The 27,681-nt window shown below is 44.9% G+C and overlaps 1 long non-coding RNA gene across 8 annotated transcripts in view; it reads right to left on the bottom strand.

The window, feature by feature from the left end:
- LOC146035212 (uncharacterized) overlaps positions 1-27,681 on the bottom strand; it is a 286,716-nt gene that overhangs the window by 111,413 nt on the left and 147,622 nt on the right. The gene's annotated exons all lie outside the window — the stretch shown is intronic.

The following is a 27,681-nucleotide window of genomic DNA, read 5'->3' as shown; positions in this document are numbered from 1 at the left end:
AAAATGTCTATTCCCATGAATATACCGTGGAAATAATATTTTTCGCTTGATTCCGGCACCTGGCAATATAAGAAAAGCCTGACGCAGGTGATATTAATGCTACTGGGCAATAGCTCCGCAGACCCTATGGTCGCGGGGAGACGCTGAGTAAGTGTGGGCAACGGGGGTCTGCGGGGCTATCGATGCGCTGCACTGCTGCCGAGACCAAGCTTACCCCTCTGCTTGCCGCTGCCGGGACCCGCAGATCTACTTGTCTGCAGTGCCGGCTCTCCTTCTGGCTGGCTCCTGCTAATGAAAAATAGCCCACACAAAATGTCGTCCCCCTTACAGCAGACACTTTTTCAGGATTCGAGAGGGGGCGGCGGCGGCCTCCTCTTGCATCCTAAAGAACGGTTTGCTTTTAGAGGCAGCCATTTTGCGAGGGTCATTTTCATTATTCATTAGAAGGAGCCAGCCAGGAGGAGCGCCAAAACCGCAGACAAGTAGATCTAGGGATCCCGGGCACAGACCCAGTGGTGGCGGCAAGCAGCGGGGTAAGGTAGGGTTGGGGTGGGGGTGGCTTTATTTTACCAGTGGAGGTGGAGGCAGGCTTTATTTTATGGGGGGAGGGGTGGCGTTGCCGAAATTTCCTGGGGGGGGGGGGGGTGCTCATTTTATAGTTATGCCACTGATACTGGGCATGTTCAGAGTTATATATTTGGATGCATGGATATACGCCAGGGAAGGACTTTGTAGCTGCAGATGGGCAACCAAAGGTGATGCAGTCAACATCCTGGCGGTCAGGATGCCGGAGTTGAATATACCGACGCAGGCATCCTGACTGCTGTCAGAACACCGGGACAGTAACTTCGAAAAGAATCAGGACCCCGAAGGCAGACACTGGCTGCCAGCATCCCGAGGCTGAGGGGAGGAGAGTTAGATTTAGGCACTTTGAAGGTTACATTTTGAGTGCCAATGTTGCTGTGAGAGATTATCCGATAAAATGCCAGCTTCGCCCACAGCGACTGTTCTTTTGTTGGGTGCAATATTTAACTAAACCAATTAATTGGTGTGGCGGCATTTGTATTTATTTATACTAAAAGAACCGTTGCTGTAATCGGCGCTGGCATTTTTACATTTTTCTAAAACTTCAAAAATATGAAGAAAATATATGAAAAAGTAAAAAACATAAAAAGCATAAACACTAATGGATACTAGATAATAAACATGAATGAATATCTAAAGGAGGGTTATGACACGACACAGAACACTAGCCGGCAGAAGAAAGGTACGAGACCACATCTCGGCATCAGGTCACATCAGATACAACCGTCATCGCATCAATGAGTGGGGCTATTCACCCAACAACAATACTCAGATCTCCACCCCTACTATCCAACATTACATGCTCTGTAGCTTTAAGAGAACTTATCAAGTCTCAACTGACAACATTTAAAAAAATGCCTAGGTACACTATGATGAGAAACATTGGGCGAGGTTTAATGAGATGCGAAAAACGAATTTGCATATTTAATGAGATGCGAAAAACGAAAAGAACGGTTAATTTGCTGCGAAATCGCACTTTCTGAAAGTGCGATTTTTAGTAGCGCCGGAACTCGCATCCAGATGTTTTCCCATTGAAAAGTATACAATTCGCATATTTAATGAGATGCGAATTCGGGAAAATGTGTCTAAAAATCGCTAAACATTTACACCAGGTTCTGACAGGCGAATTGGCCAGAACCCTGCACAGATCATTGAGATCTGTGCATGGTCCTGTGTTAAAAAATGTGTTAAAGTGTTTTTTTGGTAGAAAAAATTGCGTGGGGTACCCCCTCCTGAGCATAACCAGCACCGGGCTCATTGAGCCGGACCTGGTTCCAAAAATACGGGGGACAAAAAGCATAGCGGTCCCCCGTATTTCTGAAACCAGCCCCGGACTCTTGGACCGGTCCTGGTTCCAAAAATACGGGGGACAAAAAATCTGTGGGTCCCCCGTATTTTGAAACCAGCACCGGGCTCCAACAACCCGCGGTGTCATTCCACAGCTGGGGGACACTTTTTATATAAGGTCCCCTGGACGAAACATGAGCACCGTGGCTGGTCAGCCTTTGACGGGGTCATAGGTGCCGATTCTGTGGGTGCTTGAGGGCCCGAGCACCCACGGAAATTGATGAGCACCCACCAGCTCAGCAGCGGCCCACCCGCCCGTGTCCCACTGCACTCCACATCCCTCGTCGCTGGCACAGGTACTGTGTGGGCATTTATGTATTTGGCACTGTGGGGGCATTTATGTATTTGGCACTGTGGGGGGGGAATTTTGTACCTGCACTATGTGGGCATTTATGTATTTGGCACTGTGGGGGCATTTATGTATTTGGCACTGTGGGGGGGAATTTTGTACCTGCACTGTGTGGGCATTTATGTATTTGGCACTGTTGCTATAATTTGAATATTGGAGACAACTGTGCTTGCTGCGTAATATAAATCAGTAATATGTTGTGGCCACGCCCCTTTCCCATGAAGCCACTCCCCTATATTTTTGGCTTGAGCACCCACCAGCAAAAACATAAATCGGCACCTATGGACGGGGTACCTGGAGGAGCGGGGACCCCCCAATAAAGGGGTCCCCCCCCAGGCTTCACCCATCCAGGGCTGATAACCGGGGCTGTAACCGGCGTCCGTGGCCAGTAGACGCCGGCCTGATGGGGTTAAATCTCATATACGTAACATTGCTTTATGCAGGAGAACTACAAGGGCCAGCAGACCTCTCCCGCATGCTTGGACTTGGAGAACCACTAGTCCCAGCATGCGGGGCATTAATGGGCCCGCTCGGACTTGTAGTCCACCTGTAAAAAGAATGTTAAAATAAAACACACACACACAGAGAAGTATAACTTTATTTCACACACACATACACACACCTCACTTTTACACCAACATACTTACCAATCCCTCAACTCAATCAGCAGCCACCCTATTTAATGGAAAAGGAGTTTTGAAATCTCCTGTCTGCCGTGGGCCTCTCTCTCCATCTGCCAGTGGCGGGGGTGTGACGTAAGCTCCTCGGGTAGTGCTGGGCACGCCCCAAAAATTATCACTTGGTTATTCCGCTCCAACTGAGGCCACACCCTTCCCTCCCATGGCCCAGCCCCTTTTCAGGTCAGGCAGGTCCCGATACTAAGAAGTAAAAAGTTGGGTGGTATAGCTAAAAGGTAAAGAGTTATAGCCTATAGCAATGAATTAAATTGCAGCTGTCATTTTCTAATCTGGTTGCCATGGGCAACATCTCCATGAGCAGCACCCCACCTGAATGTACAAAGAGCAGCAGTAGGACATTTATGGGAAAAGCTGCCGTCACTGGGCAGCGGCTAAGGGCTTAATTCATAGATCTGTGCGTGCACAGGCACTTATACTATATGTAATATAATTGATATATTATATTTACAAAAGTATGTATATGTGTGTGTGTATATATAATAATATATATACATACTTTTGTAAATATAATATATAAATGGTGGCTTTCACAGATTATGCAGTGTAATCAAACAAATGGCCCCAGGAACATATTTTCAATATTTTAATTTTATATTAGAAGGCAACCGGGAAGCTATTTGCTATCAAGAAAGCTTCTCTTATATATTTAGCCAGATCTGTCACTCATCCCCGTGTGTATAACATTCCCGCCCAGCGTTATACACAAACCCCCCCCAGGGAAAAGACCAGTGTTATACACACCACTACCCCTTGACATAACCTCCCCCCGCCCAGCCAGGGCTACAGTACACGCCCACCTTCCACCATGTGTAGGTAAACGGCTCCCGCGATTCGCGGGCCCCCCCACGCCCCCTCCCTCCCACAATTCACGGCACCCCCGCATCCCCCCTCCCGCGATTCGCGGACCCTCGTGACCCCCCCTCCCTCTATTCACGCCGCCCCCCCCCCCTCCCGTGATTCCTGGCCCCCCCATCCCGCGATTCACGATCCCCCTCAACCCCCCCCCCTCCCGCAATTCACGGACCCCCCGTGACCCCCCCTTCCCGCGATTCACGCCCCCCCTCCTGCGATTCATGCCCCCCCCTACCATGATTCACGGCACCCCCGTGCCCCCCTCCCGCGATTGGCAGACCCCCGCAACCCCCTCGCTGGTTCCCCCACTGCCAGAAGTATCCCCACAGTCCTCTGCACCAGCGCCACAACTTTTATCAATGTCTTGCCCACATACCACTATTATACAGCCTCTCACTGCCAGGAGCTGCATACTGTCCCCCACCCTCCTCCAGTTCTAGGGATGCCCATCGACCATCAATGATTTCAAATCATCATGTTGAATACTTTTGCCATCGATGTGACTACATCGATGACCAAGTAGAACCGATCAAGTTTCAATTTTTTTTAAAGTGCCCTCCCCCCCGGAAGTCCCGCCACCGAGTTCTGATTGACCCACGGCCTATTCAGTCAGATATAATGGATGACCATCGATAGCTACAACAATCGATGGTTACTCAAGTAATATTTTACTACTATCAATGGCAGGGTGCAAAATCACCATCAATGCCAACCATTGATGGCGTCTGCACCAATGGCCTTCCCTACTCTGCAACAGCCAAAAACCTTTACTACCCCTCATGCCCACACACCCCTATCACTGCCCTGCCTCCTGTTCTCCTGTCCTGTAACTTCCGCCAGTGGGGACCCGCTCACCCTGTGTTGCCCACATTCCCCTATCATGCTTTACCACCCAGCCTCCTGCTCTCATGCACCCTAACTCCCACCCAGTAGGAGGAGACAATGACTCAGGGTCACCGTCCTGTACTGCCACGCTGGACCCTCACCCACTGGTAGAAGCTGCAGTGTCCCCCACCCTCCTCTTTAGTCCCCCTTATGCCCACACACCCCTATCACTACCCAGCCTCCTGTTTTCTTGTGTCGTGACCTCCACCAGTGGGGAGCCGCTGACTCAAAAACACCCTACTATACTATTGCACACACACCTAAACAACATGCACACACAGCCCCCCCCCCCCCACACCCACAAATGTCTCTGTACCATCCACACTATCAATGTACATCTTACTCTGTAACCTCTTTTTAATTAAACAAAACAATACACACCCCCTTCCAAATCATATGCTCTCTATTTACCACATTTCACCTATAACTCAAGTTGCAATACAGGCATCTTTCATACAATTCTAACCCTATTTCTCACAATACAAACGTTCACAAATTAAGGGGGCAGAGCCCCTTATGACGCTGTGAATAGCGCCCGTAGGGCGCGATGAATAACCTAGTGTATATATATATATATATATATATATTTTCACAGATGGTGCACCATGCGCCAGATATAAGTATAAATGAGTCCAGTATAATGAGACCTCCAAATAGTTCCCTTGGGGTGTATATGAACACAGGGAAGGACCAATGCGTCCCAGCAGCAACCTTTTCCTGAACGGAGCCTCTGGGATCCACAGAGGAAATTTTTCTAGGCAGCAAAAGAGAAGAAAAAGGTGCGCTCCATAGTGCATTAAAAGAGACAATTTTATTAAGGAAATAAAAATTCCCGGGTACAGCAATATAAAAGCCTCGTACCAAGTATCAAAGCTCTGTGGACTGGCTACCACATGACATGTACATACGATCCAAGGCAAGACAGCTCACACGATCAGCCCCTCTGGAACTCCCTTCAGAACGCCGCCAGGCTGGATTGCCGTGCAGAGGACGGGGGAAGCCACCAGAGTACAGCGTCACAGGAGGAGTGGTGGATGAGCGACGTAAGCCACGCCCTGACGCGTTTCATCACTAAGACTTCGTCAGAGGGCGTGGCTATTACGTCCGCTCGCTCAGGTTTTATGGTGCAGTCCCTCCTTTGGGAAAGATGATGAAAATTTCATCAGAGAATGGAACCGCACTTTGGATGCGTGCTCCATTGAGCTAATGCGGCTTATTATTTCCGAAAAGAATAAAACATTTAGTGAAATAGAGTCCAATCTAGCCACTTTAATCCCTAACTTGGAAGCCAATTATAGTAAAGAGGCACTGTCATCAGCAAAAGCTGAGATCGACAAAAAAGTGTTGAGACTAAAATAGTCGACACTAAACAGAAAAAATTTATCAGAGATAAGACTGATTATGAGAATAATCAAGTCAGAACCTGGCAAACAGTCAGAAAAATCGAGAAAAAAGTACATCCCATTAATCAAAACAGGGACTCTCGACCAGTGGCTAATAGAAGAGTATCTATCAGTAATGAAACGTACTCAACACCTAAAAGATATAGGCCGCCACATCATAGAGAACACACGCCATATAGATGGAAAAAAGTACCCATTAAAAATAGGGACCCCAAACAACACTGGAATGAGCCAGTTTTTGATAATGGTCAGTCCAGAAATTGGACACATAAAAACAGATTTGAGGCACTTCAATCTACACAGGATAGTCGGCCTTTTTTAGATCGGGGCCAAGTCGAACACCCCCCACTAACAGCCCCAAACCGCACTCCTATAAGAGTAAAAAGACGACTAGGGGATCTAGAGGAAAGGGACTGCATACAAAGAGAACCAAAACAGCGTCTCATCCAATAAGTTCCAGTTCTGTCAGTATACCTGTTAACGATAGTTCAGCCAGTGTACCTGCTAATTGTTTAGATAAACAGTCTTTGGAAAAAATTGGCATCTTTAATCTCTCTACAAAAACCCTTACTAATATAGAGGTCTCAGTACTACAAAAGGGTTTGTCTTTTGCCCCGGCACATGGACCCGATAAGGCTGACTTACAAATTGATTTAAATTTGTTTACACGTAAACTTACATTAAAAAGGCATTTTTAAAAAAAACCTACTATTGAGAAACCACCAGACACTGAAAATGGTTCAGGTTTAAAACTCAAGTCGACGTACTATCCCCTTGAGTCAAGGGGCCCTTACATCGACCTCTTTTCAGAATTGGTTAAGAAAGATCTAGCCAAAATAGATCCTAATATTAAAGGCCGCCATAATCTAAGTTTCAAAGAATCATCAGCCTTGAAGGGACTTAAGTAGTAGTAGTAGTACGTTTATTTATAAGGCGCCGCAAAGTGTCCGCAGCGCCGTACATAGCAAACAAAAAAAAACAAATTACAAGGTAACTTACAGGGTGTGTTGAAAGATACAGTATAAATAGGGGTATAGCTGGTAGAACTAAAATCAGCATCAGTTCAGAAGTAGGTGTCAAAATTGTCAAGGAGACTGAAGATGAAGTAGAGGAAGGGAAGAACAGGACAGGAGCACAGGTGAGGTAATGAGGTAGGGTGAGTACGTGAGGAAGGAGGGCCCTGCTCATAAGAGTTAACATACTAAAAATAGGTGGGTGGACGAACGAAATACAATAGGATAAGTAGGAACGGAGGGGAACGGAGGCAGGATAGGAGGATCAAAAGAGGTTAGGAGGAGGGATAGGCTAGTCGAAAAAAGTGGGTTTTGAGGGAGCGCTTGAAGGAGGTAAGGGAATCAGATAGCCTGATGGGTGGCGGGAGGTTGTTCCAGTGCAGGGGGGCAGCGCGAGAGAAATCTTGGACACGGGAGTGGGAGGAGGTGATTAGGTGAGAGGTCAGTCGGCGGTCAGCGATGGAGCGAAGAGGATGGGAGGGAGTGTGGATAGAGATCAGTGAAGAGAGGTAGGGAGCTGTGGAGGAGGAGAGAGCCTTGTAGGTGGTGGTGAGGAGTTTAAAGAGAACTCGGAAAGGAATGGGGAGCCAGTGAAGAGATAAACAGAGGGGGGAGGTGGAGGTAGAGCGGCGGGAGAGGAAGATGAGCCTAGCAGCAGCGTTAAGAATGGATTGGAGAGGTGCGAGGCGGGTGAGAGGTAGCCCAGAGAGAAGGATGTTGCAGTAGTCAAGGCGGGAGATGACAAGAGAGTGAATGAGAATTTTGGTCGCGTCAGTGGAGAGGAATGGTCTGATGCGTGAGATGTTGCGTAGGTGAAAGCGGCAAGACTGTGAGAGAGCACGAATGTGGGGGGTGAAAGAGAGGGAGGAGTCAATGATGCGAGGCAGCGCGTTTGGTCGGTGGACGTGATCTCGGTTTCACCAATGCTGATGGAGATAGTGGGAGAAGAGGGGATGTTCGGGGGATGGAAGATTAGAAGTTCAGTTTTAGCCATGTTTAGTTTCAGGAAGCGTTGGGTCATCCAGGCTGAGATGGCCGTGAGGCATTCAGAGACCTTGGACAGGAGTGATGGGGATAAGTCGGGGGAGGAGAGATAGATTAGGGTATCATCAGCATAAAGGTGGTAATGAAAACCATAGGAGCTGATGAGGGTGCCCAGAGAGGTGGTGTAGAGGGAGAAGAGGAGAGGGCCAAGGACTGACCCTTGGGGAACACCGACTGGCTGGGGGGTAGTAGGAGAGGAGGAGCTCGGAGTGGAGACGGAGAAGGAGCGATCGGAGAGGTATGAGGTGAACCAGGAGAAGACCGTGCCAGTGATGCCAAAGGAGCGGAGGGTGTTGAGCAGGAGAGGGTGGTCAACAGTGTCAAAGGCAGCCGACAGATCAAGCTGGATGAGGATAGAAAACAGATAGTTCCATTGTCATAAAGAGCGCGGACAAAGGTGGCGGTGTCGTCATCATGGACCGCAGCCACTATGTCGATGAAGCATATAAATTGCTATATGATGTTAATTCTTATGTCAAACTACCCTGTGATCCCACTAAAGAATACCTTGTGGTTCTTGAACAGATTCTTAAAACAGGTCTAAGCGAAAAAGCTATTAACATCGATGAATATCGATATCTGTATAACACCTGTCCGTCCTTGGCCACATTTTACCATTTGCCAAAAGTGCATAAGAGCACTATGGCCCCCCCTGGAAGGCCCATTGTGGCCGGGATTGGGTCCTTAACATCACGTATCTCTGAATATGTCGATTGTTTTATAAAAAAGTATGTGCCTGAAATAGAAACATATATAAGGGATTCTACCCATCTCCTACAGATACTAGATACTATTGTCTGGGAACATGACTATTGTTTTGCTTCTATTGATGTACAAGCACTATACACGTGCATCCCTCACGATAAGGGTATACGATCTGTACAACAAGCCTTATCAAGAGATCCATCTATCTCCCCTACAAAGAATAATTTTATATGTGAATGCTTAAAATTTGTTCTTAAGTACAATTATTTTGAGTTTCTTGAACAGTGGTTCCTGCAGATATGCGGGACTGCTATGGGGACGATATGCGCTCCAAGTCTAGCTAACGTTTACATGGACGAGTGGGAAACCACAACACTTGATAATGAAATGAGACGAAATATCGTCCTCTTTAAACGTTACATAGACGATATAATTATTATTTGGAGAGGTGATGCTGATTCATTTAATGAGTTTGTGAGTGTATTGAATGTTAATTCCTTTAATCTAAAATTCACGTCTAATTTTCACAAAACTAAGATTGAATTCTTGGATGCCATGCTTAGTACTGAGAACTTTCCAGATAATCCAAAAATCGAAACATCCACTTTCTTTAAACCAGTGGATGCTAATAGTTATTTGGATTACACTAGCTGCCACCTCAATGCCTGGAAGGATAACATTCCCTTCTCTCAATTCCTCCGCTTGCGGAGGAATTGTTCAGATACTACCAGGTTTGAGGAACAATCGGAAATCTACGTTAACAGGTTCAAAGATCGAGGTTATCCTACCAGCATTATTCATAACTCACTTGAGAGGGCTAGAGGGCTTGAAAGGAGAGAGGGGGAGACCACGATAGACTCCTGATCAAAAGAGAGACTATGTGGATCCTCAAGCTTAATACTCTCGCCCCCGCAGGTTTAAATGAAGGTTATGAAGTGACACCTTTCATTAATTAATTATTACTTCTGCTTAAAATTATTACTTCTGCTTAACAAAAATCTGGTGATTTCTGAATGACAGTTTGGCAGTTTTCCAGCATTTCCAAGCAAATGGTCAACTTGCTCTCATCCATAACCATGTTTTTGTTCCAACCAGCCAAATCTGAAGATAAATCTGTAGGTGAATGGCCACCTTTAGACCAATTCCTCTTCTCTAGCAGTTGTCATATGTGGTGGGAGGGATTATAGTAGTGGTGGTTGGCCAGGGTCCCTGTGTTACTGGCTGTCACCTCCCATGCCGTTCGTTACAGATCAGGAACCCCTAAACATTGGGGCCTGCATCCGTACACGCATACTGCTGCAGCTCTGTTTTTCAGTTGTATGGTAATTTAATATATAAAATCATGTTATTGCTGGAACTCTTATTGTACACCAGCAATATCTGATCCTCACATGTCACATATGGCTATTTGTTATATCTACAATATATGAAATATCATTTAGATGGACCCAGCCAGAACATCAGACTGCCTTGGCTGAGGTCAGGACGCCGCAGACCATCCGATGGGAGTCGATCAGGAAGAAGATCTGGACCATCATCGGGAAAAGGAAGATCTGGACAGAGAGGAAGAGGAGGACATGAGCCCAGTGCCAGTGACCATCAGGCAGAGGCAGTGAGATCAGATCGCCTCCTGCTGGAAATATTCCTGCAGTTCTTCAAGCCCCGCCTCCCCACCTTCTGCAGGCACACCATTGCGGAAGGAGAGAAACCAGAGTACTGCACCATCTGCATCTCTAACATTGAGGTAGGTACGGAAATGGCTTTGTCACACTGTCACCACACCTTCCATGTTCCCTGTCTAACAGAATGGCTGATGGTCACCAACACCTGCCCTCTGTGCCGCGAGGGACTCTTCAGCCTGGACGTTCTCTCCCACCTCACCTGATGGCTCCCCGGCAAATCAGAACCACCACAATGTAAGATCAAAGGTCTAAAGCGGTAAGTTCCCATCTACTATTAATACATTTTTACATTTTTTTTAATCCTTTTCTTTTTTTATATAACTTTTCTGAAAACAATCTAATGATTGTAAAGACTTGTTCCTGATCCCTCCCAGTTTCTACAATCATTTTTCTATTCTAAAAACTGGAGGGAATTGACGGTAACAAGCTGGGGATTAGGGCTACTGGCGACACCCCACAAAAAAAACGACATTGAGCAGCCACCTCATGGGTGTGTTGGAAGAGCTGCTAAGCTGCTAATTATTACAGGTTGAGTATCCCCTATACGAAATGCTCGGGACCGCGAGCATTTCGGATAGGGGAATTTTCCGGTTTTTGGAATATTTTTTTTTGCAGCCATACTTACCTGTCCCCTGATGGTCCCCGGGCGTCCCTCGGCGTCCGCGCAGTCCCCGGGCGTCCACAGCAGGCCTCCGGCATCTTCTCCTGGTCTCCAGCGGTCCCAGGAATGCATTGCGCGAGTGTGCACGCGCACCGGTGACGTCACCGGCGCGCGCACACACTCGCGCAATGCATTCCTGGGACCGCTGGAGACCCTGGAGAAGATGCCGGAGGCCTGCTGTGGACGCCCGGGGACTTGGTAAGTATGAAAAGAGGGTAAAACCACGGTTTTTGGAATAATTCGGATAAGGGATGTCCGGATACCGGATACTCAACCTGTACTATTATGGTGACAGTTACACCGAACTCATTGATAACTTAACAACTTGATCATTTAACATTTAACCTTGGGTATCGCCGGGTACTTCAGCTAGTAATTAGTAACCTGACGATTTTCCTCCCCAATAGGTCTCTGTCATTATTTTAGATTTGTTGATTATTGTTTTACTTGTGTATAAATAAATGTGTCTAACATTAGCTGATGCAGTATCACATGATTTATAGAGCTCCAAATTAATACATTACATTGTGCCACAGGTCGTGCGATACATCATGGAATAACACCACACGAGCTACAGAAAAAATGCGAATTATACTCACCGATAATTCCTTTTCTTCTGAGATATCCCATGGCAGCCAGTATACTGGGATATTCCCCTTCCCAACCAATCAGACAGGTGATCTTTTGCAGGGACCGCCCACTCTGGGTACATCAGCTCCCTTCTACCTCCCTTCAGTGTCATTCAAGTGTCTCCGGACCAACAAAAGTCCCTGCAGAAGAACACATACATAGGGAGGGAACCATGGCTGCCATGGGATATCTCAGAAGAAAAGGAATTATCGGTGAGTATAATTCGCATTTCTCTTCCTACGATCCCCATGGCAGCCAGTTTACTGGGACTTACCCAAGCAAACCAAGAAAAAATAGGGCGGGAACCAAATGCTGCTTAAACAATTTATTGTACAGAGTTACCCAAGAGGGCTTCTTCAAGCACATAATTCCCAAAGTGGGCAGAGGACACATTGAGAGCATAATGCTTCGAGAACGTATGGAGTGAAGACCACGTAGCTGCGCGACACAGTTCTGCCACTGACACGTTAGCCTTCTTAGCCCACGAAGCTGCCACTGCCCTCGTAGAATGTGAGTAGGGATAGTCCCAGGAAAAATCAACCATAAAAAGTGACAGTTTTACGACTAGCCCACATTCCTGACATTCCTGACATTCCTGACCATATTGATATGAACTGGCGATGCTTTGATATCGTTTCATATTAAAGGATGTCTGTTTTGAATCGCTTGTCACGGAATGCGGCGACCCAAAACAAGAGAATGAAAGAGAGCTATTACGACGTATTAAAGCCAGGTAGTTATAGCGGTATTGATAAATATTATGAAGCGGTTAAAAATAAATTTAAAAGAAGCGATGTAAGAAAATGGTTACAAGAGCAAGACGCATACACATTGCACAAGCCGGCGAGAAAAAACTATAAAAGGAATATGATCTGCGTGTCGGGGATAAATCAACAATGGCAATGTGATTTGGTGTCGCTCATAGATCTGGCAATACACAACGATGGTATTAAATATATATTAACTATCATCGATATATTCAGTAAGCGGGCCTGGGCCGTGAGCCTTCCCGCTAAGAACGCTACAACCGTCGCTAAGGCTTTTGAAAAAATATTCCAACAGGGTGATGTGCCTAAGAAGCTGCAAACCGACAACGGTAAAGAGTTTCTAAACAAAGTCCTAAAAAAGTTGTTAGAAAAATTTGGAATACAACATTTCACAACCAATAATGATGTGAAAGCCGCTGTTATAGAGCGTTTCAATAGGACTTTAAAAACGCGAATGTGGCGGTATTTCACGGCAAAGAATACCTACAGATATATAGATGTTTTACAAGATTTCATATCCAGCTATAATAGCACTTATCATAGAACGATCAAGTGTGCGCCAAGTGCCGTGAATGATTCTAACGTGTTGAGAGTCTTCAAGGCGACGTACGGCGATTACTTTAAAAGTAAGAAAACACCCATTTGTTTAGCTAACGGCGACCACGTACGCATTTCCAAATATAAGGACATATTTCAGAAAGGTTACGAACAGAATTTTTCTGAGGAAATATTTGTAATATGCGGCGTAAACACTAAAGGGGTTAAGCCGCTTTACAAGCTGGTGGACCTATACGGCGAAGCTATAACCGGTAGTTTTTATCCAGAGGAGTTACAAAGCATACCAAAAAATTATAATAGGGTTTACAAAGTGGAAAAGATTTTAAAAAATAAGACGGTCAGAGGGGCGAAATATGCGCTAGTTAAGTGGCGCGGATACCCCACAAAATTCAACAGTTGGGTCGCAGCATCGGAGATAAAGGATATATAAACAAAGGGAGAGATGGATGACAAACCGTTCTACATAACGTTGCCGAGCAACGCCTCGGCCGATACCTTTCCACAAAACAAGATTTCTGAGTATACGACAAAACTAGCGAAGCCAATAGACTTAAATGGCGAGTGGGAAGTAGCTCTTACAGAAATACAATACCCCCACACCTGGAATACAATCGATGTACAAGATTGTGTGTTGAAAATAACAAGGTGGGATGAAGCGAACAGTTCAGCCACAAGGGTATGCATTAAACCGGGGTATTATGAAACTATGGATGCGATAATCGATGCGTGCAATGTTGAAATTGCCCGGCAAAAACTGGATGGCGGTTTAAAATTATGGTACGATCCGCTTGAACGATCCGTATTTTTTGAAAATAAGATGATGTACCATATAACGGCCAGCCCTAAACTGACGAGGATACTGGGGTTACAACCTAAAACAAATTCTTTAAAACCGTGCGCAGACATCACCGGCGGCCAGTATATGTTGTTCGTGTACGCGGATATTATTGAGCATCAGAGGGTAGGCGATAGTTATGTACCGCTGCTGCGGACTGTGGCAATAAAGGGGCGTAACAACGAAATGATCACTATACGATACGAGAAACCCGATTACGTACCTTTGTGCAAAACGCATTTTGATACTATAGACATAGAGATAAAGAACGACCAAAACGAGAACATTTCATTTAAGTTTGGGAAAGCGAACGTGAAACTACACTTCAGACGACGCAAAACCGAATTTTATTAAATAGCATGGTCGGCCATAAAAAATTATGGCGATCCGGCGCTCTATGCGCAATATTATAAAACTCAAGCCGGCAGCGGTTTACCAGGCTTTCACGGCAGCGCCTATATGTACGGCTGCGGGTTAGGCGGTATTTTCCGAAGCCTATTCAGAAAAGCAGTGCCTCTTTTCAGAAGAGGTCTGGAGTTGGCAAAACCCCACGTGAAGAATGCAGCCCGCAATATAGCAAAAGACGTCATAGGCCAAGCCACAACCGCCGTTGTGAACAGATTACACGAAGCAAATCAAGCGAAGCAAGATGGGTCCGGTTTAGTTTATACGAGGAAAGGGGCGGTTAAAAGAAAACGTAAGCGCTCAACACAACTACCTCCTTGGTGCATGCCCCTTTTAAACAATAACCGGGGCAAGCGCAACTTAGATAAAAAAAGGAAGCCAAAGAGAAGGGCTGGCGATATTTTTTAAGAAGGTCTTTCATACACAACGAATCCATGGAATGCGCAAAATCCGAGCTTGACCTTTTTGATGTGCCCCCAACGCAAACCAGCGTAGAGAAAAGTCTATATGTGGAAGTTCAACCTTTAGCTGCGTTATCCGAGACCGCTCCGCTAGAATTCTACATAGCGGCCAGCGGCGAACACTACTACGACCTGAACAACACGCTGCTGTACGTGACCTGTAAGATCGTACGGCCCGATAACACGGCAATACCGCAAGCGGCACGGGTCGCTCTTATTAATTATCCCATAGCGACTTTATTCAGCCAAGTGGATGTTTCTTTGGGCGATAGACTCATATCACAATCCAATAATCTTTACGCCTATAGAGCGTACATCGAGACCATTTTGAATTATAGCTCAGACGCTTTATCCACAAAACACACAACAGGATTGTTTTACAAAGATGTGGCTGGAGAACACAACACCAGAACCCTGGATGGTCTAAATACTGGGTTTATAAAAAGAGCAAGAGCAACGGCGCAAAGTCGAACGGTGGAACTGTTGGGGCCGCTACACTGCGATCTTTTTCATCAACATAAGTTGATCTTAAACGCTGTTGATTTGAAGATAAAACTCACCAGAAACAAAGACTCTTTCTGTTTAATGTCCATGGAAGCGGATCCCTTTAAAATTCAGATTGTCGCCGCGTCCCTGTTTGTGAAAAGAGTCCAGGTCTCACCGGCCGTCCGGATCGGCCACGCCCAGGCTTTGTTAACCGGGAATGCTAAGTACTCCATAGACCGAGTTGGCATGAAGATATATAGTGTGCCGATCGGTAGTCGGGTGTTTAATTTAGAAAATCTGTTTTTAGGCCAAGTACCAAAAACGGTTATAGCCGCATTTGTAGACAACGAAGCATTTTCTGGAGCCTATGACAGGAACCCTCTACGTTTTGAACATAAAAACGTAAACTTTGCATCCCTATACCTGGATGGAACACCGCATCCGGCTAAGCCGTTTCAACCAGACTTTGAACATGGTAATGCGGTTCGTGAGTACATGTCGCTCATACAGATCACAAATAAGCAGAAATCAGACTCCGGTATACTAATCGACCGTGAAGAGTACCTCAACGGCTACACTTTATTCGCTTTTGATCTGTCGCCTGAACAGGAATGCGCAGAACACCTATCGCTAATCAGAACAGGGAATCTACGTGCCGAATTCCGCTTTGCTGAAGCGCTAGACCGGACTGTCAATGTGATTATTTATGCTTTATTTGATAATATCATCGAAATTAATCAAAGACGTGATGTGCTGTATGATTATCTATAAATGAGATAAATAACTTTTATATTTTTCGTATATTTTAACAACTGCCATTACACAGCCGCAAGATGAACACATTGCAGATAAATTGCATACTGTACGCAGACCCAACAACCCGAATATGCTTTAAAGGGACTTATCCGTATGATATGCTGCCTAACTGTAAACTGCCGCAATACCCCAGTGCCTTTGTAATCAATACGCATAACAGCAGGCAACCGGGGGAGCACTGGTTGGCCGTTTATTTTAACGAAAGGCGCGAATGTTACTTTTTTGATTCTTACGGCCTAGCACCCGACAGCGCACTATTCCCAAAGCCTATAATACAGTTTTTAAAAGCGAATTCAAAAAGTATTTACCATCAAAATAGTCAGTTGCAAGATGTTAACAGCACCGTTTGTGGCCGCTATTGTATATACTTTATATTTTACATGTGTAAAAATTACAAATATTCAGATGTACTGTCCCGTTTTACCGGTGATACAAAACGTAATGACCGTTTCATTTCAAACTTTGTAAGACGCCTACCACGAAGCCATTGTTTGAGCCATTACACGTTTAAATATGTACAGGCTTGTGTAACTTGTAACCAACGCTGTGTTTAAAGCATTTTATGTACAATGCTTCATAAATATGGTGATTATAATAAACAACATTGTTTTTAACTTTATAACGTGTTATTGTGTGATTCTTACAATTACTTGATTAGAAACAAAGACCAAAACGTTGAATTTCTAAATCAGAAATATATTTTATTGTTTCATGAAAAACAAAATTACAGTGAAATAAAAGCTGTAACAAATATAACTCTTCACGCGTTTTATGTACAACAAGTCATAACTATATTGATTCTAACATGAGGAAGGATTGTCATCATACAAACATCATAATACAAAATATTCACACAAAAGTTAATGTATAAAACAACATAAATAATTTATAAGTTATAGGTTCAACCACTGCGATTCCTGAAATAAATTTACGGATCTTTTCCTAGGTAACAAGTAGCCGTGTTGCGTTGTTAGCCCCGGGGGACTTAAAACATTTATACGACTTTTTTGATAGTTTTGTTTCGGAGTGTCAGCGATTAAAGAATCATCAGAGTCAGCGAAGGCCGCTGCTTTTAAACGGTCAAGCTGAAGTCTATTTGAGGCATTACCAACGACTGTGGATGGTATATTCAATTCAGCCATAGCGCGCATAAACTCGGGCCAACCGTTAGGCATCTTATGAAGCGATACGCTGTGATTTTGTGTGATGCCTCTTATCAAATCGATCATGTTGGAATCAATATAGTTATGACTTGTTGTACATAAAACGCGTGAAGAGTTATATTTGTTACAGCTTTTATTTCACTGTAATTTTGTTTTTCATGAAACAATAAAATATATTTCTGATTTAGAAATTCAACGTTTTGGTCTTTGTTTCTAATCAAGTAATTGTAAGAATCACACAATAACACGTTATAAAGTTAAAAACAATGTTGTTTATTATAATCACCATATTTATGAAGCATTGTACATAAAATGCTTTAAACACAGCGTTGGTTACAAGTTACACAAGCCTGTACATATTTAAACGTGTAATGGCTCAAACAATGGCTTCGTGGTAGGCGTCTTACAAAGTTTGAAATGAAACGGTCATTACGTTTTGTATCACCGGTAAAACGGGACAGTACATCTGAATATTTGTAATTTTTACACATGTAAAATATAAAGTATATACAATAGCGGCCGCAAACGGTGCTGTTAACATCTTGCAACTGACTATTTTGATGGTAAATACTTTTTGAATTCGCTTTTAAAAACTGTATTATAGGCTTTGGGAATAGTGCGCTGTCGGGTGCTAGGCCGTAAGAATCAAAAAAGTAACATTCGCGCCTTTCGTTAAAATAAACGGCCAACCAGTGCTCCCCCGGTTGCCTGCTGTTATGCGTATTGATTACAAAGGCACTGGGGTATTGCGGCAGTTTACAGTTAGGCAGCATATCATACGGATAAGTCCCTTTAAAGCATATTCGGGTTGTTGGGTCTGCGTACAGTATGCAATTTATCTGCAATGTGTTCATCTTGCGGCTGTGTAATGGCAGTTGTTAAAATATACGAAAAATATAAAAGTTATTTATCTCATTTATAGATAATCATACAGCACATCACGTCTTTGATTAATTTCGATGATATTATCAAATAAAGCATAAATAATCACATTGACAGTCCGGTCTAGCGCTTCAGCAAAGCGGAATTCGGCACGTAGATTCCCTGTTCTGATTAGCGATAGGTGTTCTGCGCATTCCTGTTCAGGCGACAGATCAAAAGCGAATAAAGTGTAGCCGTTGAGGTACTCTTCACGGTCGATTAGTATACCGGAGTCTGATTTCTGCTTATTTGTGATCTGTATGAGCGACATGTACTCACGAACCGCATTACCATGTTCAAAGTCTGGTTGAAACGGCTTAGCCGGATGCGGTGTTCCATCCAGGTATAGGGATGCAAAGTTTACGTTTTTATGTTCAAAACGTAGAGGGTTCCTGTCATAGGCTCCAGAAAATGCTTCGTTGTCTACAAATGCGGCTATAACCGTTTTTGGTACTTGGCCTAAAAACAGATTTTCTAAATTAAACACCCGACTACCGATCGGCACACTATATATCTTCATGCCAACTCGGTCTATGGAGTACTTAGCATTCCCGGTTAACAAAGCCTGGGCGTGGCCGATCCGGACGGCCGGTGAGACCTGGACTCTTTTCACAAACAGGGACGCGGCGACAATCTGAATTTTAAAGGGATCCGCTTCCATGGACATTAAACAGAAAGAGTCTTTGTTTCTGGTGAGTTTTATCTTCAAATCAACAGCGTTTAAGATCAACTTATGTTGATGAAAAAGATCGCAGTGTAGCGGCCCCAACAGTTCCACCGTTCGACTTTGCGCCGTTGCTCTTGCTCTTTTTATAAACCCAGTATTTAGACCATCCAGGGTTCTGGTGTTGTGTTCTCCAGCCACATCTTTGTAAAACAATCCTGTTGTGTGTTTTGTGGATAAAGCGTCTGAGCTATAATTCAAAATGGTCTCGATGTACGCTCTATAGGCGTAAAGATTATTGGATTGTGATATGAGTCTATCGCCCAAAGAAACATCCACTTGGCTGAATAAAGTCGCTATGGGATAATTAATAAGAGCGACCCGTGCCGCTTGCGGTATTGCCGTGTTATCGGGCCGTACGATCTTACAGGTCACGTACAGCAGCGTGTTGTTCAGGTCGTAGTAGTGTACGCCGCTGGCCGCTATGTAGAATTCTAGCGGAGCGGTCTCGGATAACGCAGCTAAAGGTTGAACTTCCACATATAGACTTTTCTCTACGCTGGTTTGCGTTGGGGGCACATCAAAAAGGTCAAGCTCGGATTTTGCGCATTCCATGGATTCGTTGTGTATGAAAGACATTCTTAAAAAATATCGCCAGCCCTTCTCTTTGGCTTCCTTTTTTTATCTAAGTTGCGCTTGCCCCGGTTATTGTTTAAAAGGGGCATGCACCAAGGAGGTAGTTGTGTTGAGCGTTTACGTTTTCTTTTAACCGCCCCTTTCCTCGTATAAACTAAACCGGACCCATCTTGCTTCGCTTGATTTGCTTCGTGTAATCTGTTCACAACGGCGGTTGTGGCTTGGCCTATGACGTCTTTTGCTATATTGCGGGCTGCATTCTTCACGTGGGGTTTTGCCAACTCCAGACCTCTTCTGAAAAGAGGCACTGCTTTTCTGAATAGGCTTCGGAAAATACTGCCTAACCCGCAGCCGTACATATAGGCGCTGCCGTGAAAGCCTGGTAAACCGCTGCCGGCTTGAGTTTTATAATATTGCGCATAGAGCGCCGGATCGCCATAATTTTTTATGGCGACCATGCTATTTAATAAAATTCGGTTTTGCGTCGTCTGAAGTGTAGTTTCACGTTCGCTTTCCCAAACTTAAATGAAATGTTCTCGTTTTGGTCGTTCTTTATCTCTATGTCTATAGTATCAAAATGCGTTTTGCACAAAGGTACGTAATCGGGTTTCTCGTATCGTATAGTGATCATTTCGTTGTTACGCCCCTTTATTGCCACAGTCCGCAGCAGCGGTACATAACTATCGCCTACCCTCTGATGCTCGATAATATCCGCGTACACGAACAACATATACTGGCCGCCGGTGATGTCTGCGCACGGTTTTAAAGAATTTGTTTTAGGTTGTAACCCCAGTATCCTCGTCAGTTTAGGGCTGGCCGTTATATGGTACATCATCTTATTTTCAAAAAATACGGATCGTTCAAGCGGATCGTACCATAATTTTAAACCGCCATCCAGTTTTTGCCGGGCAATTTCAACATTGCACGCATCGATTATCGCATCCATAGTTTCATAATACCCCGGTTTAATGCATACCCTTGTGGCTGAACTGTTCGCTTCATCCCACCTTGTTATTTTCAACACACAATCTTGTACATCGATTGTATTCCAGGTGTGGGGGTATTGTATTTCTGTAAGAGCTACTTCCCATTCGCCATTTAAGTCTATTGGCTTCGCTAGTTTTGTCGTATACTCAGAAATCTTGTTTTGTGGAAAGGTATCGGCCGAGGCGTTGCTCGGCAACGTTATGTAGAACGGTTTGTCATCCATCTCTCCCTTTGTTTATATATCCTTTATCTCCGATGCTGCGACCCAACTGTTGAATTTTGTGGGGTATCCGCGCCACTTAACTAGCGCATATTTCGCCCCTCTGACCGTCTTATTTTTTAAAATCTTTTCCACTTTGTAAACCCTATTATAATTTTTTGGTATGCTTTGTAACTCCTCTGGATAAAAACTACCGGTTATAGCTTCGCCGTATAGGTCCACCAGCTTGTAAAGCGGCTTAACCCCTTTAGTGTTTACGCCGCATATTACAAATATTTCCTCAGAAAAATTCTGTTCGTAACCTTTCTGAAATATGTCCTTATATTTGGAAATGCGTACGTGGTCGCCGTTAGCTAAACAAATGGGTGTTTTCTTACTTTTAAAGTAATCGCCGTACGTCGCCTTGAAGACTCTCAACACGTTAGAATCATTCACGGCACTTGGCGCACACTTGATCGTTCTATGATAAGTGCTATTATAGCTGGATATGAAATCTTGTAAAACATCTATATATCTGTAGGTATTCTTTGCCGTGAAATACCGCCACATTCGCGTTTTTAAAGTCCTATTGAAACGCTCTATAACAGCGGCTTTCACATCATTATTGGTTGTGAAATGTTGTATTCCAAATTTTTCTAACAACTTTTTTAGGACTTTGTTTAGAAACTCTTTACCGTTGTCGGTTTGCAGCTTCTTAGGCACATCACCCTGTTGGAATATTTTTTCAAAAGCCTTAGCGACGGTTGTAGCGTTCTTAGCGGGAAGGCTCACGGCCCAGGCCCGCTTACTGAATATATCGATGATAGTTAATATATATTTAATACCATCGTTGTGTATTGCCAGATCTATGAGCGACACCAAATCACATTGCCATTGTTGATTTATCCCCGACACGCAGATCATATTCCTTTTATAGTTTTTTCTCGCCGGCTTGTGCAATGTGTATGCGTCTTGCTCTTGTAACCATTTTCTTACATCGCTTCTTTTAAATTTATTTTTAACCGCTTCATAATATTTACCAATACCGCTATAACTACCTGGCTTTAATACGTCGTAATAGCTCTCTTTCATTCTCTTGTTTTGGGTCGCAGCATTCCGTGACAAGCGATTCAAAACAGACATCCTTTAATATGAAACGATATCAAAGCATCGCCAGTTCATATCAATATGGTCAGGAATGTCAGGAATGTGGGCTAGTCGTAAAACTGTCACTTTTTATGGTTGATTTTTCCTGGGACTATCCCTACTAATGTGCCTTAATCACCAGTGGAACCGTCTTTCCTTCATTATTGTAGGCAAATTGAATGACTTCTTTAATCCACCTAGCTATGGTCTGTTTAGAAGGTGTAAGACCTCTTCTGACTCCCTCAGGTATTACGAACAGACTCTTGGATCTCCTAAACGATTCCGTTCATTTAAGGTAGATAGCAATAGCCCTCACTAGATCCAACGAGTGCCAAGACTTCTCCTTGTCATCCTTGGGATCTGGACAAAAGGCTGGTAGGACAATCTCTTGATTGATATTAGCCTCAGAGACTACTTTAGGCAAGAATTCTGGATTAGTCTTCAGTATAACTTTGTTAGGTAGAAACTTCAAGTAAGGTTCCTCCATCCATAAAGCCTGCAGTTCACTGACCCTTTTGGCTGATGTAATGGCCACTAGAAAAATGACCTTCCAGGTCATATATTTTCCAGATACTTCCTCCAAAGGTTCAAATGGTTCGTTAGCTAAGCTTTTAAGAACTAAATTTAAGTCCCAAGGTGTAACTAGAGGTTTCCTGGTAGGACGAATTCTTTTCATAGCATTACAGAACCTAATGATGAGGTTGTTCTCTGAGAGTCTACGCTCCAGCAGAATACTCAAGGCTGAAATCTGAGTCTTTAAGGTTGCAGGTGCGAGCCCCAGCTCAAAACCTTCATAGAGGAATTGTAACACCTCTGCCATGGGTATCTCTGAGAAGTTACTTTCATATCCACCCCATGAGATAAATTTCTTCCAAACTTTATAGTATAGCCGAGAGGACACTGTTTTTCTTGCTTTCAGCAACATATCTGAAACTGAGTCGGTAACCTGAGCTTTTCTTAAGATCTGCCGCTCAATTTCCATGCCCTCAAGCATAACATTGTGGGGTTTGGATGGGTCAAAGGGCCTTGTTTTAATAAGTCCTTTCTGGCCGGGAGGCACCAAGGGGAGACCTTCGACATCCTCAGTACATTCGTGAACCAAGGTCTCCTTGGCCAATAGGGAAGAATTATCACCATTTCTACTTGGTCCTCTCTGATTTTCTTCAGAGTCCTGGCTATCAGGGGAAACGGTGGAAACGCGTATCCCAGCCTGAATTCCCATTTCACCGAAAAGGCATCTAGGACTGAGGCTTTTGGGTGATAATATTTTGAAAAGAATATCTTCCCCTTCTTGTTGCTGAAGGATGCCATTACATCTACTTCCGGTTGGCCAAAGATTCTGACCACCTCGAGGAAGACATCCGTATTCAACTCCCATTCGCCCGGGTCCATCGTCTTTCGGCTTAGGAAATCTGCCTCTACATTCTCTATCCCAGGGATATGAACGGCTGAGATCGACAGCAGATTCTCTTCTGCCCATGTCATAATTTGACCTGCTATGAACATGAGTCTCTTGTTCCTTGTACCCCCTTGGTGGTTGATATACGATACCACTGTCACATTGTCTGTCATCACCCTTAGATGAGATTTCCTGATCTTCCAGTGCACTTGCTTGATCGCCTCCCAGACCGCTAGCAATTCTCTTGCATTGGAGGACATAGCTCTTTCTACCTCTGACCACCGTCCTTGGACCGATATGTCTTCTATATGAGCTCCCCAACCACTGCTGCTTGCGTCTGTGGTTAGAACCTGAAACTGCGGGTTTTCCAGACTCGATACTCTCAGGTGCAGGTCTTCTATCCACCAGCGAACCGAGTCTCTTCCGGTTGAAGACCAACTCAACATCTTTCTGTCGTCGCATCTTTTCCTTAGGAAGGGGAGTAGTAGCCACTGAAACCCTCTCATTCGCCACTGTGCCCAGGGCACTATGTGAATACAAGACGCCATCATTCCTAATAGCTTTAATGCCACCTTGAGGCCGAACTTGTTCGTAGATAACATCTCTCTTGCTAGAGCCTGGATCTTCGCCGCTCTTTCCAGAGACAATGCTACATGAAACTCTCTTGTATTTATCCTGACCCCTAGAAATTGAATTTGTTGAACTGGCTGGAGACAACTCTTCTCTATATTCAGGATCCACCCGTGGAAACTCAAGAACTCGGTTGTTCGGGCAATTTTTTCCTGAACCTCTTGACACGATCTCCCTGCTATCAACAGGTCGTCCAGGTAAGCCCAGATTTGTACACCTTCCTTCCTCAATTCTGCTAGTAGAGGGGCCAGGACCTTTGTAAACACCCTCGGCGAGGTTTTCAGCCCGAAAGGTAGACAAGTAAATTGGAAGTGACTGCGTCCCAGCGCAAATCTTAGGAACTTTCTGTCTCGATGTTCTATAGCGATGTGGTAATATGCGTCCTTGAGATCCACCGATGCTAGAAATTCGTTCTTTGCTAGACCGGCAAGGATTGAAGTCATAGTCTCCATACGAAACTTCACTACTTTTATGTACTCGTTCAGTTGTCTCAGATCCAATATCATTCTGTATCCTCCTGAGCTCTTCTCTACTAGAAATAGTCTTGAATAGAACCCTTTCCTTCTTTGAGCAAAAGGAACTCTTTCTATCGCTCCTATTTCTTGAAGCTGCTGGACCTTCAACATCAGGTTGTCTCTGAGAATCTCTTGGCTTGGAATTGCTGATTTTAGATATCTGTTCTGATAGGGTACCTCTAGGAACTCTATACTGTAGCCTTTGTAAATAATTTGCAGTACCCACTTGTCTGTAATGGACTCCTCCCATTTTCTCCAAAACAGAAGGAGTCTGGCGCCTACGCCCATCACGTCCGCATAGTCATGCTTTTCCTCCTCTTCGAAAGGACTGTCGGGATCCCAATCTGGAAGTATTTGGATTGCCCCTTCGATAGAATGTTTTGCCCGGCCTATAGCTTCTGGCTTCTTTATAGCTTTGCTTGTTGGTTGAGAAACTCTGAAATTTGTTTCTTCTATCCTGGGGCAGCCTAATAGACTTACCCCCTGACAGTTTTTGTATCAGAGTATCTAGCTTAGGGCCAAACAAGTATGAACCTTGAAAGGGTAGAGAGGCAAGAGTATTTTTAGAGCTAGAGTCCGCGCTCCATGGTTTCAACCATAGTGCTCTCCTTCCGCAGACCCCCGCTGCCATGGATCTAGCAGAGTACAGAACTGAGTCTAGCAAGGCTTCGCACAGGTATTCTACTGCCTTCTGCATAATACTGAGGTTCTTTAGAATATAATGTCTGGAGATTTTCTCTTCCACATCCGTGTGAAGATTGGTTAACCATAAGCGGAGGACTCTAGCCACCGAGGCTGTCGCTACACCAGCTTTTAGGGATACTGCTGAGGATGAGTGTATTTTCCTAAAGGCATTCTCCATTCTCTTGTCCATGGAATCACGGAAAGCCGCTGCGTCCTCTACCGGGATAGTTGACTTCGATGTGAGCTCAGCTACCGCCGCATCAACCTTAGGAATCAGACACCAGCTCAGGAATTCTTCATCCCTGAACGGGTACATCTTATCAATTCTGTTACCCACTGACATCCTTTTCTCCACAGACGAGTGTTCTTTTGATATAATATCACGTACGACTTTATGCACTGGAAAGGCTCTACCCTTCCTTCCTCGTGTCTCAAACAATGGATCCTTGTCCGTAGTCGCACCATCTTCCTTGTAGTCCATAGCTTTATATATATTTTTCAATAAAGCGTCAACTATCTCGAGGTCGAATGATCTGGTCTCCTCGACTTCTCCGGACTCTGCACCAGATCCTTCCACATATAATTCTTCCTCCGTGGAGGATTCACCTTCCTCGTAGGACAACCCAGCCAAGGATCTTGACCTTTTGACCACCTGTATCTGGGCGAGATCTTCTTTGGACACGAACGACTTCTTCATCCAGTCCATAAATTCCGTATCAATTCATCTTGAGAGCTAGGCTCCTTATCCTGTTTAGGCGAGGTATCACATTCTTCACAAACTGATTTCTTGTTTGCTGCAGAGATCTCTTTATCACATGCCAAACACCGAGAGGTAACATGTCTTTTCTTGGAAGTCCTCTTCTTAGGAGGTGAAGAAGGCACACTATATAAAAGATATATATATATATATATATATATATATATATATATATATATATATATATATATATATATATATATATAAGCAGTTAAACTAAGCTAACTACAACACAAAAAATATCTAAGTGCCACAAAACCAGGCATACCTCTTGGGGGCACCATCAGGTCTTTGGGGGGAAGGCGCATCCATGCTGCAAAACCAATACACTGGAACAGCGTGAAACAGGCCAACTTTACAGCAGGGGGAGGCTAGGTTTAAATACCGCGCCTTAACCCTTCACGCTCCAGTGCTTTACAGAAAAAAACGGCAAGAGGAACCAATCTCACCGTTCCCAGTTTCCGGGGAGCACCATTTACTTGTGCACCCATAGGAAATGCTGGGCGGAAGTCCGCGCCTGACGCGCTTCCGCTCCTTCTGCCGGCGGCGTGGAGCTATAGCCGCGTTCTCCCCGCTCTGTGACAGTGCGAGCTCTGGCCAAGACAAGCACCGGGCATCCAGGCAATACTAGCGAGGCAGCCAGACGCACTAGTAGCCTCTGCATCTGTAAGCGGGATAAGGTAGGAATAACTCGGCAATAGTAACTGTACTTGCGGATTATAGCGACGGCAGGCACAATACTAAGGGGAAAGGGCTTATAAATAAGGTCCTTCCCAGCGTATTCTTCTTCCCCCCGGGGGACCTATCCCCATCCAGCGAGGTATCCTTTCCTGAAATAAACAAACAACCCTGCACTATCTGTCTATACCGGAGACAGGAGAAAATGACACTGAAGGGAGGTAGAAGGGAGCTGATGTACCCAGAGTGAGCGGTCCCTGCAAAAGATCACCTGTCTGATTGGTTGGGAAGGGGAATATCCCAGTATACTGGCTGCCATGGGGATCGTAGGAAGAAAACCGTGTTATAGGCTAAGGCAGAATGTCCCAAACTCCATAATTACTGGCCAGGTTTTAAGGATGTCCATGTGAGAGCACAGATGACTTAACAGTACTCATTTTGATTTAAACTCCTGGACTCAAGCATGGCTATCCTTAAAACTTGGACTGTAAGGCATATTTTGGGCAAACTCTAGGCTAAAGTGTGATTTTGGCAACAGTATCGGCAAGTAAACCAATCAGACAGAGCTGGATTGAGGATTGGGGGGGCCTAACGCACCTAAGAAAAGCCCTAAGGCACGGGTGTCAAACACAAGGCCCGCGGGCCAAATCCGGCCCACCAGACCTCGTCATGTGGCCCGCGCGAGGAGATAGCACGCAGGGGCAGTGTGTCTAAAACAGGAGTGCTGCGTCCACGGTCGCCTTACCTGTTCCTCCACTGTCGGCGGCCATGTTCCTGTAGGCACATATGTATGCGGCTACAGAAACATGGCCGCCGGCCTCCACGGCTACGTGGAGGAGGGCCAGGCCGCCTGTTCCCTCTGATGCCCGGCAGTGACAGACACTGGGTGGGGACGTCATGGCGATGACGCCGCTCGCCCATGCGTCTGTAGAGAAGTAGGAGCAGGCAGGGAAGCTGGACCGGGAGTCGGGGACAGTGTGGCCGCAGCAAGCAGTGAAGAAAAGCTGGAAGCCGCAGCAGCTGCAGGACATACGGAGAAACAGTGTGTGGAGGATGAGGATGAGGATCACACTCACAATAAAAAAAATATATATCTGCTGTTCCCTGAGGTGTCCCCGTG

This window comes from Crinia signifera, chromosome 9, assembly GCF_055691185.1.
Source record: "Crinia signifera chromosome 9, ASM5569118v1, whole genome shotgun sequence".
Taxonomy (NCBI): domain Eukaryota; kingdom Metazoa; phylum Chordata; class Amphibia; order Anura; family Myobatrachidae; genus Crinia; species Crinia signifera.
The sequence above is the reverse complement of the archived record's forward strand: the minus strand, read 5'-3'. Positions and strand labels throughout refer to the sequence as shown.